Below are 6,268 nucleotides of genomic sequence, written 5' to 3' on the forward strand. Positions count from 1 at the left end.
CTGATCACAGTATATCAGAGAAGTGTAGTTTTCATGAGAAAGTGAAGAATAAACTTGCACAAGAATGTATTTAGTTGTTTCATAAGTGTTATCAATAATTGTTATCAAATTCTGATTATATAAGTAATCACTGAATGAACTGAATAAGACTGAATTTGATCTTCAGTCTCAGTCTCATTCTGATTTTGAAAGAATGATCATCTTTCACAGTTTATTCTGAGAAATTACTCTCATTTCACTGTTCTTGAATTAAATCTGGTCATTTTTCATGCCATTTCTCTCAGAAATGGTTCATTTTCAGATTTTTTTGAGGCTTGGTCCTGGTGAGACTCATGTCAAGAAATGTATGAGATCAGACCAAATGGGACCAAATGTGAAATTCATGGTCCCGGCGGCCAGTCTATAGAGAATACTTGAGTAAGAATCAAAAGATGACTGTAAAAGTGTTAGTGAACACAGAAGCTTCTATACAATATATTAATAATTATATGATTCAAAGCCTAAAAGAGATTCACTGAGTAAAGAATCTCTGATGTATAAGATTGTCTGATAACTGATATTTAGTATTACCTGCAAGAGTAAGAGTTCTCTTGTACTTTGAAGAATGATCTTGCTATATTTAAGCATGAGAGCTGCAGAATGTGAAATACAACCTTATTCTCACACTTGATTAATTTCAAAGATTCAATCTGCAGATTCAATGATGTACATATTATATACAGTTAACTGATAGAAAGATAATGATTCATATAATTCTATCAACTGATATGAGAAAGACATTTCATGTCTCTGATATAGAAGAGTTAAATCTGCTTATACATTAATAAACAAAGAGAATAATTCACAAGATCTCATCTGAAAGCATTCTGTATGTCATACAGAATCTGAAAGCAGAGAAAATCAAGATAAAGAATATACAGAAGAACAAGTGTATGAAGAAACTTCTGAAGAAGTATGAAAAGATCTTTTGCACAGATCTTTCACTGAAATTATCACTGAAACAAGGATTTGTATATGAGATTGATACAGAGAATGCAAAATCAGTCAACTAGAATGTATACTCTCTGTCACAAACACATCTTGAAGAACAGAAGTGTCAGATCACAGATCTTCTAGAATATAATCTCATACAATTCTCATTAAGTATGTGAGACTTCTTAGTTCTATTTGTGAAAAAGACAGATAAAGAGTGACAGATGTGTATTAATTATCAAGTACTTAACAAGCTTATAATCAAGAACAGATACTTATTATCACAGATTCAACAACAGTTGAATACAGTCAGAAATACTTAATATCTATCAAAGATCAATCTTCTCTCAGAATATTGACAGAACTGTATAGATGAACTATTAGTACTGTGAATCATGTTTAATATACAATGAGAGAAGTTTAAATTCCTGATAATATTATTCAGTCTGACAAATACACTCATTATCTTTCAAATAATGATGAATATAATTCTTTATAAACAGAATAAAACCTTATATCTTGTATATCTGAATAACATTCTAGTCTTCTCAAACTTATATGATAAATATCTGAAGTATTTCAATGAAGTGCTTACAACTCTGAAAGAGTATAAGCTCTATATTAAATCAATCAAGTATGTGTTTGAAATGAAAGAGTTAAAGTTTATAAAATATATGATGAGTGATGACTGTATACACCTCATTCTGAAGAAATTAAATATCATAGTGAATTGACTGTGACTGAGAAATATATATTATGTATAATAATTTCTTAAATTGATCTCATACTACTGTAGATTTATTAAAGATTTTGCATGAATATCTACATTACTCTCAGACCTCTTAAGAGAAACGGATGCAAATCTGCAAAAGAAGAAGTTTTATTCAATTATCTGAAATATTACATACAAAGAGGTCTTTCTCACACTGAGAGAATGCATGATAATATTCTCAGTGCTTATTCAATCAGATTATAATAAACCTTTCTACATTAAGATAGACATATTTAAATAAGCTATCAGAGATACTCTTCTACAGATGAGTAAGAATGACAAGCTGCACACAGTGATGTATAATGATAGAAAACTATCAGATATTGAGCTTAATTACTCAGTGTATGAAAAGAAATTGCTAGCAATTAAGCACACACTGATGTTATGAGATAGATATATTAATAACAGGTATATAATAACAGTGATCACAGATTATAAAACCCTTATCTATCTATAATCAATAATAAAACTCTTTAAACACTTAGCTCATTAAATCTCAGAGTTTTAAGTGTATAATCTTCATATTAAATACTGAAAGAGATCAGACACTGTGATATCTGATGTAATCAGTTATAGACCTGATTTCATGAGTGAGAGTTCTGTGAACTAGATATAAGAGAAGTTTGTGTTAAATATACTGAGAAGATACAAGAAATCAGAATGAGTAAATATAATGATCTCTTACTTAAAGAACAGTAAGATATCAGATAATAAGTATCTTATAAAAGTAGTAGAAGAGATACTTCTGAACTTCAAGCTGAAGAAATTGAAAAATGATGTTATACTTTACTGTAATCTAGAATATGTGAAAGCTCTCTATCTAGAACTTTTATTTAGATATGACTTAATGACTTAAATGCACAAGAAATTCAGTCACTTAGAAAGCTCTGAACTTATAAGTATACTCAAATCAAGAGTATACTGATCAAGCATGACTGAGAACATTCAGACATATGCTTACAAGTGTCTGAATTGTCAGATTGTAAAGAGATCTAAGAGAGAATTAGAATATGAGAAAATACAACATTAGATGAAATGTATGATACAATTATTTGAATGATGAGAAGTGAATCTCATAGATATACTACTGTAAATATCAACTGAAAATTATTAAATAATCACTGCTATTGACTACACTACTGACTGACCAGTTGTAAATGCAGTTTCAGAGATAATAGAGAAGATAGTAATAAAGTTTCTACACAATGAGATCTATATCAACTATGAAATACTGTGTGAGATTCTAACTGATAATAGTATGAATCTTATAGAAGAAGCAGTGAGACATTTCATGAGTCAGTTATAGACAAGACATTGTAGAACAACATTATATCATCTACAGATAAATGAGAAGATGAAACACTTGCATGAAATTCTGAGTAACATATTGATGAAATATCTAGTGAGTAAGTCTATAAGATTATGAGATGAATATCTCAGTTAGATGCTATTAGTCATGCCAATTCAGCAGCATGCAGTCTTCAAGTATTCATCATTCTATCTGTTGTATGAATTGCATCCGCGCATTGTGAAGAATGCTTTGAAAAAGATGAGAAAGAAAACAGTGATTGTGAACACAGCAGAAATAACAGTTGCAGATACAACAGTTGCAGACACAGCAGTTGTAAACATAGAATCAAGATTGAAAGAGATCAGTCACACACATGCAAAAGCTAATAAGTTACTCCTGAACTGAGCAATTCAATTAAAAAGAATATAAGACTCACTAGTTAAGAAATCAAGTCTCAAGATGAGAATGTAAGTTCTCATATATAATGAGAGTTCTGAGAAGTTTCAATCTAGATAATTTGAGTTATATAAAATACTTAAATTACATTCTCTGAGAACATACACATTGAAAGAACTAGAGAGATGAGTTTTATATAACTTAATAAATGATTCATATCTTATAAAGATAAAGATATAAGATCTAAGCAGATTATAATCATCTACAGCACTATTATCAGTATTAAAAAAGAAACGACTTACAATTGAAAAGTCTCATGAAGTAAGAGAAATTATAAATACTTACAAATCAGATGATCTCACTTATTCTGATCTTTTCATAATTATAAGAAAAGAATGAGAAGAAATAAAGAAATTAGATAAATATTATACTTTAATAAGTGATAAGACTGTAGTCAGTTGTATAATAACACACTGCAGATAGCAGATACAATACAGTAAAAAGCAGTCTCAGAGTAGCAGACTTACACATAAGTCAGATTACAGAAGAAAATGAAATTCAGAGTTGAATTCAACTATTTATATCAGTTCAATTATGAAGATAACAGAGAATAAAACATCTGAAACATTCACAGATATATGAAATCAAGTCATCTTAATCTCTGAAGACACTCAGAGATCAGATAAGATTAGTTTCAATAAGCTGTTAACTGTAGTAGTCTGAGTGAGTGAAGAGAGACAGTATAATGCATAAGACAGAATCACAAGAGATGAAAGCTACTAAACCTAGTCACTGAATACTGTATTATATAAAGATCATATAAGAGTAGTGACTAGCAGATAAAGAAAAAGTGTAAGAAAAGAAAAGAAATATTGAATTAATTATCAACTATAAGAGTTAACTGTAAAAGATAAATATTATTATACACACTTCATTCATTTTCATACATCACATATTTAATCTATTTTCAATGCCATATCACCTGAAAAACACTAAAAATAAAGGAAATCTCAAAACTCAAGATTTACAAGAGATTCAAGAGTTATAAGTTACTCTCACAATAATATTATACATGTCTCTGATTTCTCTATTACTCTGTGTATAATATTAATATTATTTATCACAAGATTGACTGGAATGCCAATATAGAAATGTGTATATATATGTGTAGAAAAATTGAAGAAGAGTATGAGATCTGCAGAACTAGAAGTCAGAGCAGAAAGAGTAAAGATAAAAGAAACAGAAGAGAAAGAGAGCACAGAATCAGATGAATAATAACAGAAGCTACTTAGAACTGAACACTTATAACTTAGTGTGTGCACAATCTTCTCTGTAGAAGAGAGAGAGAAAATGACAGAAAAAGCTTGAGAGTGAAAAAGAATAGTCTCAGCAGTGTTATTATCTTCAATTAGAATGATCTCTGATACTGAAGCAACTAAGAATCATTATTAGTATATGAAAACTGTAAAATCAGAGATAAGAACAGTTATCAAATAAAAACTCACTGGTCTTAAAGTTGTATATACAATTACAACACATATAAGACTTCTCAGAAAAAGAGAGAGAGATACAGAGAAATGCAGAAAGCAGAACATAGTATATAAACAGCTTATTCTTATAATAACATCTCAGACAAGATATACAAGCCTCATACTCATAGATATAAAAAAGTATGATATTTATATTTCTATTTCTGAAAACACAGATATTCTTCACCTGTATTATAAAGTTAAATAATAAATATCAGAGAATAGACTGATATAGATTAATCATTCTGAAGATATTCATTAGAGTAGATATACTTATAATATTAAATTTAATAGTTGTAAAAAGTTTTTTAATATCTATGAATATCATAACTTTATATATAATAAAACTCATAATAATTTCTTCTAAGAACAGAAAAATCAGTGTTAGAAAGAAAAGATGAAAAAAGAAAAGACTCACAATTTCAATACTGTTGAGAAGAGAAGTGATTCTCTGATATAAATGAATAATTATCTTATTATAAATACTTGAAATGAACATAATAATCAGTGTTCATGACTGAGCTTCAGATAGTCATATCATATACAGTCTTTATATAATAAATTATTTTAGAGATCAGTAAGAAGAATAAGAGTGTATATACTGAGAAATATAATTTATCAAGTCTATATAACATCTTCTTGAAATGAGAAGAGCTGATAATGAAAGCAGAGATAGTAGAGACAGAAAGAGTAGAAGTAGTGAAAGCAGAAGTAGTGAAAGTGAGAATTATAGAAACAGAGGTAGCAGAAGTGAGAGAATCAGATACAGAAACAAGTGTAGAAGATTGAGAAGAAGTGACAGAGAAAGAAACAGAGAGAATAGAAGAGAATGCAGAAGACTCAGTCACACATGATACAGACAATTTCTTTATTATTACATTCTTCAAGTTCTTAATTAATAATTCAATATTGAGTTCATTATCATTAGTAGATATGAATCTGTCAATACATAAAGATTCTATATGAATAAAAACAAACATATCAGCATCTGTGTTTATATAAAATCATGCCAGAAAACATGATCAGAAGTCTGCTGAGAAGAAAAACAGTCAAGAGTATATAAGAAGATAAAGAAGATATGTCATTCATGATAATACATTCTGATAATTATTAGAAGAAAAACAAGTCCTGATCATGTTTCACAATGTATTACACTTACTGCTAATGAACTGCCTGATATGAGCACTATAATAACACTTATTATGAGAACAGAGAGTCATTACTAGAAATATGTATAATGAATTAGATAAATAAATAGAGAGTGTTGAATAAGAGAAGAAGTAAAAATCTGAAATAAGATAATAGCAT

This window comes from Blastomyces gilchristii, assembly GCF_000003855.2.
Source record: "Blastomyces gilchristii SLH14081 genomic scaffold supercont1.37, whole genome shotgun sequence".
Classification (NCBI taxonomy): Eukaryota; Fungi; Ascomycota; class Eurotiomycetes; order Onygenales; family Ajellomycetaceae; genus Blastomyces; species Blastomyces gilchristii.